The 15,653-nt window shown below is 38.4% G+C and overlaps 1 protein-coding gene across 3 annotated transcripts in view; it reads right to left on the bottom strand.

The window, feature by feature from the left end:
- Positions 1–15,653, bottom strand: part of ctnna2 (catenin alpha 2) — a 314,274-nt gene that overhangs the window by 59,005 nt on the left and 239,616 nt on the right. The window lies entirely within an intron of this gene.

The following is a 15,653-nucleotide window of genomic DNA, read 5'->3' as shown; positions in this document are numbered from 1 at the left end:
GTTTTTTGCCAAAGTTTTTATTGAAAATGGAGATCTATTTGGCGCAGTACGCGAAATGATTTCCATTTTTGCAGAACGTTTTATTTTGTCAGCAACGCTTCCATTTATCTATCTTTGGGCTGAGCCTTCTCAGCATTGAGTTTAAGATCTCTCTTTAAAAATATCCATCAGTGGGTACAAAGAGTCAATTTTCACTTTGAAATAAGCTGCCAGAGAGTTCTATGTGCTCTCTTCAGCATCCATTACAGTAGCTTTATGGATGATAAATTTTAGATTAATAGACAAAAGATGGCGAGCGAAGATCTCTCCATCAATGAAAAAGAGGAGAGAAAAATTGAAAATTTTGGCCTGTTCTGTGCATATATGTATCCAGGCCTTCTATGGAATTACAGATTGGCTGCTGATCCATTTCATATAAATAGACCTATACAGGGGTTCATTTTGGGTTTGTTTTGTTGGGGGGTGGGGGCTGCGTAGTTTCAGGCACATAGACAAAATCTGATTGATATCATTTGATGAACTGTTAATAAAAAAGGTGAGACAACCCTCTGCTCTGAACACTAAAAAAATAAGAGTAACGCTAATCAAAGTCAAAACTACAGCTGGTGACATTAAAATCTTTCTGTAAGTGGACTCTAATTCAAAGTAATATGAATGGAACTGACTTTAATTGTTACTGTACAGTAAAGTGGAATTAATTTACGTCTTACAATAAACGCAGGCTGCAGACACAATTTCCAAATCTGGTTAGGATAATCTATAGATAGAAAAAGGAATAACGGAAAAAACTGTCTTTCCTTTTAATTCTTCCTGTTGCTAGCCAGCTATCCATTTTGATACTCCAGTATCCAAAATAGTACCGTTTGTAAATGATTTGTCCACCCACTTGTAATACCTTTGTAGCCCACCAGTGGACTGCAGCTCACAGGTTGGGAACCACTGGTCTACATACTAAATGGACTGCAGACCTTCTGGCAGAGACATTTTCAATTTTTTTACTTGAGACAACTGCATTCATTTACGAGAAACCTCTCTGACATTCTGCACACTCTGCGTGTTTAAGTTTCAGAAGGGGCTTGTGCATTGATACTCTGGCATTCACCCTGAAACCCCAATAACTTTACTTAACACCAGAGAATCCATTTTCCAAAAGATTGCAGAGCTCTCTTAGTTCACTTTCCCCACACATTAATGGCAGAAGCCTTGGACATGTGTTTTTATTCAACACATTGACTTTGTGAAAAAGTGATTCCTCTTCACTTGTAACCATTCTTGTTTGCATGCTTTTGCATAGTGCTTCATACATTCTGGTAATTATTACCTTCTGCCCGCTGTCACTCTGCAGTGTTATGACATTATAAGCACCTAACTGCTCAGCTTCACTTGCAGTTTTGTAGAATGAACCATTGTCAGGGTTCTTGCTCATGGTATTGAAAAGATCTAGCTGCCTTTTTATCAGATTGACTGATTGAGACAGTTTAATGTTTCTGAACTGCAGAGCCTCAGACAGGTCTTTAAGCTCCTCAAGTGCATCCATCATAAGCCCAAGGTTTTTAACAGGAGCAATTGAACTCAGCTTTGCTGCTAACCCCTCAAACATACAAATGTCACTTGAATTTCAGTTGTCATCTTTACTCTCAGCTGCGATGTGACTGTACAGTGCAGCATACATCCTCCAAACAGCATTTACAGCTCTGAAAGATGGAGCCACCCACCTCATCCCTAAGACTCGACCAATCCTTCTCAAACATACACCTACTTCAGAGACTACAGCATCAAGCCCCCTTAAGTTCTTTGGTGACTGATTATACAGAAAGTATAACTCGTCAAGAAAAGCTGTGAGGTGATTGCTCTCTGTGCAGTGCTTGACTGCATGAGATAACGACAACTCCAACCTATGGTTCAGACAATGGCAGCCTATGACAGAGACTCTATCTATGCCATGTTTCAGCAGCAGTTCACTTGAGCAATTCCATCCGCGGTTGTATTCTCCAGGTCAAGAAGATCTGCGAAAGAAATCAACGGCTCTGAGCTGATTAACTGACGTCCTGAGATACACAATAAAACGGGACCTTTTTGATTATAAGGTGCCTTCATCCACAACGACAGTGAGCCTTGGTTGGGTCACTCTGACTTGCCAGTAATGCAAGCCTCATCTCTTTTCATACAAAATGAACAATGCCTGCGCATGTGACATTTGAGTGAAGAACATGGCCAACATTTCCGCTATTTATCATCCGTAGCTCCTGGATGATCAGAGGAACGCCGGTTATTTTTTGCAATATAGTAAACTGTTCTGAAGACATTGTGGGCTGAGGCTAAAATTTCAGCCTGTGTTTCAAGAAAGCTTGATTTTTCATTGACTTTTCACTTTGTCTTTTCAGTATGTCTTCTGCTAAATTGTGACACTGCGAGACACTGTGCTCATTTATTTTCTTCCTTAAAGATATCATTTGCTTCTCCATGTTGTTGCCATATGGGTCTATAGTAGTATAATCACAAGAGAACTTTAGTTTTCCTGTTCTCACTGTCAAGCAGTGACCCTGCTTCCCTGCATGGTCTAAATTTGATATCTTGAACCATAAGAAATGTATGTCTATAAGTCTTATTCCAGCAGTAGGTTCTCACTTGCTACTCCTACACTGCTCCTCTCTCCTCCCCAGGCTGTTCTGCTCCTCTGTCATCACGTGCCCTGTTCTGCTCAACTGCAGTAAAATGAGGAGAATTGACAAAGAAAAAGGAAACCCTTAATATTAAGTGAAAGCACTGATGGCATGACATGATGATGACAAATCTGACAACAGATTGAAAATGCGCCAAGGGACTATAGACTTGAACTAGCTTGTCCATTCAGTCTGCTACTTTTAAATCAAGAAATGAAACCATGATTGGATTACCTAGTGAACATATTACAAAAGATGTAAATGGAATGGGCACATGTGTGTAACTTAGATAGATTGGTGATGTCTGATGTAGCTTTTGAAGAAGTCTGTAAGCTTCTTCCTCTTTGTTTCACTCATTTCTACACGTAACTTTAACCTCTGAAACTTTGAAATTCAAAGGAGATGCATTTATGCAAATTACACATATTACACAAGTGAAAATAGGAGTGTAAAAAAACGTAATAAACTAAAATTAAACAAAGCCCTGTTCCTATGAGAGGCAAGACAAATTCTACAAGCTATGTGATAGCTAGGAAATGGTCAAACCAGCATGCATTACCTATCCATGGTGTAAGTCGCTGTGATATTCTGCTCAAACTGTGATTGCCCTGACAATGCTGAGAGGGTTGAATACGTGCTAGCTTGCTTGACGTTAAACTTTCACTAGAGCTCGGCCAGATGGCTAAATGTAACCGTTGGGTACTGAAAATCGGAGGCAATCTGCTGCAATCTTGTGTTATATAGTTTCATTTTGTAAAATTGAAACATTGTTTAAGCAGAATATCAGAGCAATTTACATACTTTTATTAAACTTGTCGGTTTCTGATTCATTTCTTTCCACCTATCAATCTGCCATCTGTGCTAAGGGTCGCAGATCTGCTAGGTAACTTTTAAGGAAACCCACTAGGAAATCAGGTGAACGTTCTGTTTGCATGTTCTTACATCATCTTACTTAGGCCTATGTTCTCCGCAGATATGAAGAAAATGTATTTTAGTCGTTGTTTGAATTATTAAGACATAGCGTCCCCTGATGACGTAGAAGAATGTAGGCCTATTTTCCTGGGCTGAGCCCTGGGCATCCCTGGCCCAATTTTGCCCCTGGACCTACACCCTTACCCATTCTGGCTTCTAAAATCTAAATAAGACATGGTCAATTATTAATTTTTTTTCAGTTTGACATCTTGACACCTGGATGACTGATATGACTCCACACAGAAATATACCAGGGATATGGGATATACTAGAATTAAGAAGCTGAATATATCTGCGTGTACACTGTGCTTAGGAGAGAAGGATTGAGTGCTCCAAAACGCTGTAGCCTATATCCTTCACTGAGAATAGAATACAGACAGACATTAATTGAAGGTTCATAGCATGCAAGAACAGAAGGTTTTGGCCTGATGGGTAATAACTCCAGTGGCTTCGTGCTTCACACTGATTCCCTTTTGAGAGTTAGCATTTCCCGCTTCCCTGCTACGCTGTGAAGGAGCAGAAAATGAGAAGTGATCTATATGAGGAAGGGCACACACCCAGGGCTGATCATCATTATTACATCTGATATATAAAGATTAGAGGAGATCAACTATGATGGTAACCGCTTTGACAATCGTTGATGTGCTAAAACTGTAAATATATGACTTTTATAGAACCAATAACTATGATCGAGGTTGATGTTTGATTGGTGTGTGAACAGAAAACAAATAGTGGATAGATTTGTCTCCATGTATTGTTCTTTAAACGTTTATACACACACACTCACAAGTTTTCCAGGCTATTCCAATGATGTTTATTGGACCAAAATATAACTACAGAGTCATCACATTGCTCAGTCGTAAATTACTGTTTGCAGTGCTTTACTCATTGATTAATCTAAAGTAGAGGTCAATCACTATGGTTCAAATTAAATATAATGTTATGAATTGTTCAAGAACACGACACTGAGTTCAAGGTCATCATCTAATCATTTCCTTACTAGATTTTCAGAAATGATTTTGTCCTCAGAACCCAGACTGAATATTAATCATCTCATGACTAATGAGATAAAATCCCTTTTTATGTATAGTCTCTACATTAGAGACAAAATGGGACATGCCTGGATGTCCAGCACTTTGGAACACTATACTGTTCATATCCTGGAAAATGAAGATGATACATGAATCAGAGGTAAAAAGGCATCAAGAGACATCTTAAGTGATATATCTAAGCCTTCATGGACACATGACATAATTAAGGATTTATGCTGGGCTATATATCATATTACCATAGGAAGTCTACTTATTCAAAGCACGAAAGCTTGGTGTTATGTCAAGTCTTATTCCTCTTTTACTTTCTCTTTTGTCACATTTAATCTTGTGTAATCCACTTAGTGTCATATCTGCAAAACAGGAATTCCAATGCTTCTTGTCATGTAGCACCTTTACAGACGCTATCCCAGCTCTTAGCGGGGAATGCTGACGTTTGTTTTTGTCTCAGAGCTAAGCTTATCTCCACAGCAATTTGCTTGGGCAAGGTTTGGTGAAATGTGTCGCACAAACATTGCCACCAATTCATGCATTCCGGGAGAGATAATGGACCCTTGAGTTGACTCCCCAAAGCCTGCGGGTGAGGGTTGGGGGCAGTCTTTTGTGAATACATGCAGCTTGATGCTGCTATAATTTCCATTTGTTTATCTCTCTTTTCCCCTTTTAGGGGACAGTGGAGATGTAACACAAAGAATATAAATGTCAGCTTGAGGTAAAAAAGATTGGCTGCATCCTAGGGCACAGCTGTAATTCTTCAGAAAAGGGATGATGACCAATTCCCTCTGAGACACGTGGACTGAGTCACAGGGAAATTAACAAAGGCCCCACGAGGGACAACTGCCAAAGATGTCAGCGTTATTATTAGAATCAAAGTTATACAAATTATTCATATATGAGCCATATTTATGTGCAGTATATGCGTAATGTTTTTAAATACTTTTACTTATTGCGTTTAGCTGGTGTAAAATATTTGTTTGAATATCATTTGGTGATCTGTCTGCTATGAAATAACTTTGAAAATGCAACAACAACAAAATATATGGTAACAGCAACTCACTGCAGGAGGGCAGTTCATTACCTTATGATCTTACAAGCAGGGAAGAGCTCAGTGCACACATTTATCAAACCTTGGCCTGTAATATTGGTAACTGTAATGTTAATACTTATAAGTGAACAGTCTGGAATACTACACAGTACCACACTACAGCCAATTAGCACAATAAGTGATTATCCTACAGCTAAGTTGCTACCTTGCAGTGGGAACCTTCCATTGACTAGGGCTGGTTTCCTGTAGCAGTATTGATCAAATTACTGTATAAGGTTTCCTCACATTAAGACTACCCATGATACACTGCTGTCAGTAAGTAATTGCAGAGGGTAATTTTTTTTTTTACAGTATTTCTCAGAAAAAAGCAGCCCCACAACTGAATCTTTTCAGCCTGGTTAACTTTTCCTCTGCAGCTTTTCACACTGATTCAATGGAAGTATCAATATGCCAGTGACAAAGACAAAACTGCCTACAGGTATGTCCTTGTTGAAAACTAGGCTCTTGCTCTTGGCGGTAAAGATGAGAAATGATTTAGCCTTACTTGAAGAGCATTATTTATGTTGTCGTTTTGATTTAGATGTTGAATTGAAAATGTTTTTCAATTAATTTAATCTTGTTAAATAATGAAGTTTTCTCTTAGCATTTTATGTGTGAATGAAAAATGTTTTCTCTAATTATTTGGGCGGTATAATTAGAAGCATTTTGTACACATGACCTTGCTGCACTGTAGTTACATATTTTGTATTTTATTATAACTTGCACATCATCAACACAAAGCTGTCAACACAAGTTTTATTTTTTAAAGTGAAGCAATACAAGACATAATATCAATTACCTATAAAATGTAATTAAATATAAACTTTAAAATTGAATGTCTATGTGAATATTTCCACAATTGTATGACCTTTTACTGTCTTTGAAATGTTCGTTGCAACTTGTTATTGGGCCTCAGTTGCCTTTAGGTTCATAATAAATCCCCTCAACCATTTGCATCTCTCCTTGAAACACCTCTACATCTCTGTTTGTGGTGCAGGTTGCATGCAATCATTAACTAGCACTCCTTTACAAATCACACACTGATGCAGTGGTGAGTCCCTTGAGCCAGTCCGACTAAACCCAGCTCAAGGTACTGTTTATCATATTTCCACTGTTTTGGTTTAGCTCCTGTAGTTTCAGGCTTTGGTGCCCTTTGTATCTAAAATCCCTTCATTTTTGCTACTTTGAGTACCTTAAATCCCTCCTACCTCTTTTCCTGACATCAAACATGACTGTCTTCATTTTTTTATTCAATTATATCGGCTGTCATACATGCCCATATTTAAGAAACGCTTTACTGAACTTAACGATTTCTGTCACATCACTAGAACTCAGTGGCATCAGAAAGCGCCTAGTCTCTGGGGATATCAGGGATATTATACTCTCTTGACCTCAGTCTCTGACCAAGGACCCTCATTCCCAGTTTGGTTCAATCATCGATAAGTCTCAAGACGTTTTTCCCATTTCCTAATGATGGAGCCAACTCTGCTTTTCACACCCTATACTTTAAAAACCCCTATTGTACAATTCCTCAGAGCTTTGCTTCTTCACTATTCTGTCTCTGAATTCTGATAGACTGAAATGACTGTACACTTTCTGTTCTGACAAGCCCTGCAATGTGTAAGAAGCTTGGATCTGTGTCCACTAGACACCTTTGATGGGCAGGAAAGTGCTGAAAGGCATACGGAACAAGAACCAGGGAAAAAAAAATCACTCAGAGGCTTTTACAGGTGCTTGGTAAAAATTCTAGTGTCAGCTAGCTAGCACCACTTTATGCTACAATACCACTAGGAAACATGGGAGTACAAAAATGTACAACTTATATATATATATATATATATATATTATATATATATATATCATATATAGGTACATCAGTATAAACCTATGCAAAAGACCCTACTTGGCCAGTTTTGCGTCCACCCAATGTGCTCCCATCAAAGGGTTATTCTCTCTTTGAGAGTTTTTCTTCCAGTTCCTTCATGGTAAACATTGGCATTAACTCTCACCTCCTCTAGCATCAGTTCATGAAAAGTGACACTGATGAGAAGAGCGTCTCTCTCAAACACAGAGCAGATTTCAACTTGAAGCACTAAGGAGGTGACCACAAAAAGAAAAGTTTCTTTTTTTTTCTTTTAATCACTATTTTGTAAAATAAAATAAAAGCCAAGATGAAGTGTGTCCCTTAGATAAACAACAGTGATTCATTCTAAATGATTGCAACTCAATTTACAAGATATTTAGAGCAACGAGTAGAATTTAGATGGATGCCATTTTCACCTAATGTTGATATTGTTACTGTGGAATAATTGAATACTGACTCAAAACATTTCTCTTTCTCTCTTTTGAATACTTATATTGTGTGGAGAGATCCTGGTTTGAACCATTCCACTATTTGCTTGTATTAGGCTACATGCCAATGCTTGTATATGATACCATTTAATATGGTCAAGGGGTTAAATGAACAAAATTAATATGAAAGTGGATAAAATCGGGGCATTGAATATTTTATGAAGGCAAAGTGCACAGACAAGAATCCAAATGACAGAAATCTGTAGTAGAGAGAGAATGTTTGAACATCTGCACCCTTTCCTTTCTTATTTTGGCGATGAGCTCACCTGAAAACAACTCCAAAAGAGAAACACCTACGGTGGATTAGTTGGGTGTGATGTATCTTTCTATGCACTTCGGTGGCTTCATCTTCCAAAGGCAGATTTCCTGTGAGGCTAATATCTTTGTATGAAAAGAGAGGATTAATGTTGGCCTAAAGGTTTGGGTCATCACAAACAGATCTGTTCCAACAGTGATCCATCCACTTCCCGGTTAACTGTCCAGTAAAGTGCTTAATGCAGTGGCCCCCAGAATAATATTTACTGCTGCAGTCCGTCTCATGTCGCTGAGCCTTGAAGGCCAATTCAGTATTGGTTACATTCAACTCCGTATTGATTATGCATAATTACTGAAGGTATGTCTTTCCCCTTGACTCTGCTCATGTCCAAAGTAAGGTCACTGCTGTAAATCCAAAGTAAGAAAAGCTAATGAACTGATCAAGGTAAAGTGAACAGCCCAACTTAATGCAGCTACAGTATGTATAGTGGAAACGCATTCACAGTTTGGTGGATTAAGCTGCAGCATTTGTGTGCAAAAAAAAGAAAAAAAAAACATTTATCATTAATGTAGATTTCAGGTATCAATAACAGCAAGTAAAATAAGAGAGCAAGTAAAAGACTGCTAAGTAGGGTAGAGAGAAATTCACAAAAGATTCAAATAAAAGCAAGTACAAAAGCCCTACACGGGGAGTAAATTGTAATCAAAACAACATACAAAGACAATACATAACATTGCTTGCAGAGCAGTAATAGGAGCCAAGCAACCGCATCAAGTGGAGTACATTACACACATTACACACATTAGAGACTTGTCTACCCATTGAACAATTCTCTTCTTGATTAGAAAAAGCATTGCAGAGATAAGGTCCCATTAGAGATAAAGAGATATGAAGAGTGTCCTTCATAACGGCACAGCTGTTCAAGAGAAAGACTCCAACATGGAGTCAAGGTCAGAGGAAAACCTCACTCTGACATTACAATAGTGATGGAGCGTAACGTCCTTTAGATGTCCAAGAACTGCTGGCACATATAGATTCTCACTGCAGTGGCAATAAAAAGAAACTATGGTAACTTTAAAAGATTGGATATTCATCTTGTGTTTGAATTAACAAGAGCATAACAGTGTGGGCAGCACTAAGAGCTCAGGCTGGAGCATCAAGAGGCAGATGTAAGGAAGTAAAAACTGGAGAGTGGTGATCCGTCTGTGCTTAATGGTGTTAAATGGGAAAGAAATACATAACAAATACATATATACAGACGTACAAACAGCATGGAAGGGAAGGGGAGTAATGGCACGGAAAGATCAGTATAGCTCTGGTATGGGGGAAGACAAAGCAATATTCTTATTTTTATAAAATTGTATTTAGACTTTTATTTAGTCTATTGCTCTTTGTATTAAATTCATTACATCACATAAAAGAAAATGAAACGGAAAAGAGAGACAGACAGTGAGACGGACACATAACCCACCAACCAAAATCAACTAAACCTGCATATCAACACACATTTGACACGTAATATCAGGCCTAACATCAGCATTAAACATGAGCAAAGGTAACATCAAACAGGACATTTTTAAACAGCACTGTAAAAATAAACCACATTATAATGTGGCAAGATTAGTTGCTCTTTGAGGAAAACTCTACTCAACTAATTCTACAGTATACCCCTTCCCAAAATGGATCAATAATTTAACACACCACTTCTGGCCTATCCCCAGCTCCTATGAATGTCTCCATTCTTTTAAAGTAACTGTATGCAAATGGTGAATTACACGGAGGAGAATGACAGCGGCATATGAGCACCGTCACTCATCTGTATGCATGTACTTGTGTTATGACGGTCGAGGGACTTTATGCTCTATTCCCTTAGCAATGTGAGCACATAGTGATGATTAAATGGGGTGTGATGAAAAGTTCACTGTGTTGGATGAGAAGTCTGGAATCTTACGCTTAAATTCCTGATTTTTAAATAATTAATGGGAAAGAGAGGAGATGTGGGAACGATTACGTGAGAAGACATGGATTGTACAGTGGCGTGGACTGGACTAGTTTAATGTTTTTTTTTGAGTGTTTTATGTCATAGCTTCTGTTTAATATGTGACACTGATGGATTTGGCTTAGCAATAAGAAAATATTTTGAACACATGCAGTTTGTGAATATAAAAAAAACATCTACTGAATCCCTTAATAATGGAAAATTTTTATTAAAAGTCTAATGTTCTACTTATGATATTGCTGTAGCAAATAATTCAAATATAACTTTAGAAGATAATTTCTCATTCGTTCAGGGAAAAATAATAATATCTCCATTAATAGTGGCCAGTATTGAGCTGCTTGACTTGAAATATTGATAACTGCTGTGATACTTCTCTGCAAAATGAACTAGACTATACTTAAAACATGGGAAATAGAAGACTATGTCTCAGTCGATTTAAAATATGAAATAATGCACAGAGTGATATTTTAAATGAGATGGGAAATATTTATATAGAATATTTTTCCTTCTACCAATGGATTACTGTCAACTACCACAACGAAACACCTGTCAAAGGGGGCTCTCGTTATAGATGGGGAAGTTATTTCTGCTGAGTTAGGATTAGGTACATCTCATTAAAGTTAGTCTTGGGAATTAATTAGTACAATCCTGTGTTAATAGACCAATGATACAAGGAAAACCACAATTTTACCCCTCAAACCCTGAGGAATAACTAGCTCTGCTCCGATCTCTTACTTTTAAAATACCTCCCCCACTTCTTACTGCTTTTCCGCGACAAATAGAGAGAGCTGAAATGATACAACCTCTGTGTGGAGTTCACTTAAAATATCATTATCACACAGAAAGAAACATTGTCAGAAGTCACTTATTATGGAAATTATGGGTGAAGTGCAAGAGTCTTTTCTCTGCCTGCCAAAATGAGTGTGAATTAATGTGTGAATAACTGCACATGTGAAAGGTTGTAAGTGACTACACACATACTGTACATATGTACATGGTGAATGTGAAACTCTTTGCATAAGTAAAGAGCTAAACAAGAAGGCATGACCTACGCGAACGCAAAATTTAATTCGGGAATCATAGAGAACATTTTCCTAACTATGGCAAGATCATTGCATTAAATTTCACAGAGCCATTACATGTCATTAAGCCAATGATATACCCAGTTTAATAATTACTGGTATCCTGTCGCTGGTCAAGATGGTGTAATGAGTTTGATTTGATTAGGAGAGCCCTCGAGGTGATCTTAGCTCTTCACTGAGGTGAACAGAGAACAATGGTGGAGAAACGAGAGACGCTGGATATGGAAATGGAAATGAAACAGGCAAGGCACTTTTCCCTGCGATACTGTTGATCGTGTCCAAACTCCAGGCTAATGGCTTAAGACAGCTCATCCCTGACATCAGGGGAGATGACTGCAGTGACATTGATCATGATGTTAATTAGTCTAATATATTAGAGGATTGTGATGGTGGCGGTTGTGAAGACCGTGTCTGTGATGGCACGAATAATGGTAATGACAGCAATGACAATGATATTGCCAAGTATACAGGATTGCCTTGAGTGTATTAGCTAGCTGTATCTAGCTAGCAAGGACCAGTAATGTACATTCTCACCCCGACAAAAGGGTAACATCCTATTATGATATAACTACCCTTCGTGATATATGGGGAGAGCAACTATGAAGAAACACACTTTAGATGTTGGAGGGAAGGATGGATATTGTATGTGTTGGAGTTATCAATAATTAACCTGTACAGAGGGACTATGCAGTTTGCACAGCTGCAAAATAGTGCTGCACCTAACATGTGGTGACATCCTCATCTGTACACTTAATTCTCAGTTCTCTCTCGAAAACATTGTCGTATTTGCATGAACAAAAACACCATCAAACATGCCGACATTAAATTAAACAGTTTCTTTGTGAAACTACAGTATTAAAACGTAAAACAGTCTAATGAGCCGACCCCCTGGTAATAGTGATTCTCCTTTAATAAGTTTGTTCAAAAGATTTGAACTCTTAATGTGTGAGAGCTCCGTTCATGTCCATCCACACAGATTTCTCATTTCCATCACTTGGCCAAAAAGACAGTCTAACTGTGATTTTACAGTCACAGCTGGAGATCTCTAATGGGACCTTATTGACGAAGCACCTCATCATCTCATGAAGCTGACATTCATATGCATGTGCTGCTCAGCCAGTTACAGTATGATGAACCTATTTAACATCACAGAGCTGTGGTTTAGCACAGGGTCAGCAACATGTCTTTTCCAATAAGTCTTGGTTGACTTATGACCCATGGACTGACAAGTATCTCTTCTAGGGCTTCACTTCTCAGAGTTCAAATGTTTGCTGTATTTGAAACATGCTTCACCCTGTAAAAGGCCTCTATCGGCTTAGGGAATAAAACCCATTTACTCCAAACCTTACCACCACACTGATGTTTTGTCAATATGCCATGTTACCAGCCCATGTAACTGCGAACCATCATGCAACAGGTGAGACATAGTGGCGTGAGGCAACCATGGGAATGTTCCTTAGTGTTAACATGAGCCTGCTAGCCCCTGATTGACACTGAAGCAGTCTCTGTAGTACCCTGACACTTTAAATCTCTTTCTCCATGAGATTCTCAGTCTCAGCTTCTCTGTCCAAGGATTAAGCACAGATGTGGAAAATCATGGACGTGCCGAGCAGCTAAAATCTGATGAATTGACAAGATGTTAGTAACAACCCTGTAAATATCTTGTATCAAGGATATCCATGCTATCATGCTCCAAGTAGAATGTGTAAAAACATTGCCCTTGTGACAGCTGAGAAAATGCACCAGCTAAAGTGAAGAAAAATATGCAAATGACCACATCAGATAATCATGCACCATATTCCATGCGTGTAATCTTTTTCTTCTTTTTTTTTTTTGAAATTTGGTAGTTTTTCTCCACTTTCCCCACAAAGCTGAATCTTATTTAACACAAATAACTTTTTTAAATAAATGAACTGATTTTGTCAACGATTGCGCACAAATAGCTGTATGGGGGTTCATTCCTGCCAACACACTGCCAACGCACAAGCTTGTGATAAGCCAATTCACAGTCAATGAGCTATTTTCTGCTTAGACGGGGGCTTACACTCTATCTTCTTAGCATATAAACAACTGCTGTGTACCTCACTGTTGCCATATGCTTTACATATCCATGAACCAAAATTTGCAAAGGGCAAAAACAATGCAACATGTCTTCTGTTTTTCTTCCATGAGAGGAACCGAATCCATCTGCGTAAAATGTCCTTGGCCTAAACAAACTTTCAATATTGTCGAATGCAAAGGACAGCTTTTGAGTGCAGCATCAGTCACATCCTCCCTCATCAGCAAACAGCTGGAGCAGACCGAAAAGGGCACACAAATCACTCACTCTCTCGGCTGATGTCAAAGGAAGCGGCACTGCTGTTTTAAGCAACAGTATGTTAAGAGAGACGCACATAAAGGGTTCTAAAGGCTCCTTTGAATGAGCCACGAGAACAATAGGCAAGTCCCATCAAAGGGCAGAGGAATTTATCACAGGGCTTTTGCTTATATCGCACTGCAGAAGGGGGCGACAAAGAAGCAAACTCTATCCAAACCTCTCATGGAAACAAGAGATGGTCAACGTGTAAACATTTTGACAAAAGAATCAAAGCTGATCTGAGTAACACAACAGCTCTTTGTCCATATCACCACTGTATAGCTTATAAAGATGGACTGTGCCTTAACATCATGGATAGTCTGCATAACATCTGCAATTGCAAGTGATAGCCAAGCCATACTTGAGAATATTTAGTCACTGTGGTATAAACATGGACTAGATGGAGCCTACTAACAGTCCTGGCACCCTATATTTCCACAGTACCAAGTACCACAATCATAAAGCCATAAACAAAACGCATGGAGCCTGCATGGGTAACTTCGCATGACTCGTTTGGTCTTATGATAAGAGTCAAGTGCTCGTCCACACTTAGAGACTCCAAAAACACCTGGAGTGGGTGATGGGCCCATGCTGTCATATGTTAATGCTCTTTCTTTTACTTGGGTCTTTGTGCTCTACCTCACTGTTTCAGTAATGTGTTTAACTGAAAACAGATACACTTTGATATTTTTTGTCAGGAACTTTGCTTCAAACAGATACACAAATATCATGATACAGCAGAGCCTATCAGAAAATAATGTGGAATGATGTTGCATCTTATGAACAACAATACGATACTATTGGGATTTATACTTGTAGATTATAACTTCAGATTTGGGTTTTGACCAAGATGGAACAGCCAAATGAATTTGAAGCTTCTCACAGTTTGACTTCAGGTCAAATTTTCAATATGAAGTGAAGCTGAGTGACACTTTTTGCTTTACTTTCCATGCAGTAACATGAGGTGTGACATACTCTAGCTGCACGATTTTGACATTTATTAAATTCCCATTCTTACGAGTAAAAGCCTCTTTCCATAGCATCTATTTAACTTACAAACCAAGCCTGAGGAACCAACAATGGATCTGTGTGTAAGTGGAGGCTCTCAGTGCCTGTAGCCTCACACAGGTAAATAATAACTGCCTGTTATTATATATCCTGTAGGTAAGTATACTATTTATATCTTTATGTGACCTACAGTTGCTATGATGACCAGATAATTATTTGTTTACATTCAGAGAGGTGGTGCTGTGGAAGGCAGTTACAAATTTGTGAATTTCAGATTCACTAGAATAGTGTCACTATCACACACAGTTTAGTCTTAAATGTATGTAACTGAATCAAAAGTCAAATACTCATGTATTATCCAGGTCTGTCTAAATTACATTTTGGACAGCATTACGTAAGGTCAAGCTGTAGCTTGACCAATACACATTATTGGCTAGTTGCATCACCATAATATGAAGAGAAAAAAAGACAAAACATTATTTTCTGGCTGTGAGCAGCAACACTATTCAAAGAAGCTGAGCTTTGCACGCTCAGCTGCACGCCCAGATTGTTATTTCTAAAATCAAAATAAAAGTCAATGATGTTTGAAGCTTGAAGCTGTGGTTTGTAATGCGATTTCAGCCACAAATGTCTGCACATACAGTTAAGAAGAAGAGCATGTTTAGAAGTGAGATGTACTTTGATTCAGCTAAGTTACCACATTGCAAATTATTTATAACAACATTTTTCCATTTTGGGAGAAAAACTCTTTGTATGGCATTCAATCAGTGAGAGAAAGAATGTGCATACAAGATCTGGGGATCCCAACGAAGGGGAAGTGCGTGTTTGTGTG

The sequence above is a fragment of the Seriola dumerili genome, unplaced genomic scaffold, assembly GCF_002260705.1.
Source record: "Seriola dumerili isolate Sdu_G_001 unplaced genomic scaffold, Sdu_1.0 BDQW01000301.1, whole genome shotgun sequence".
In the NCBI taxonomy this organism is placed as follows: domain Eukaryota; kingdom Metazoa; phylum Chordata; class Actinopteri; order Carangiformes; family Carangidae; genus Seriola; species Seriola dumerili.
Note: the sequence above shows the minus strand (reverse complement) of the source record. Positions and strands in the feature narration are given on the sequence as shown.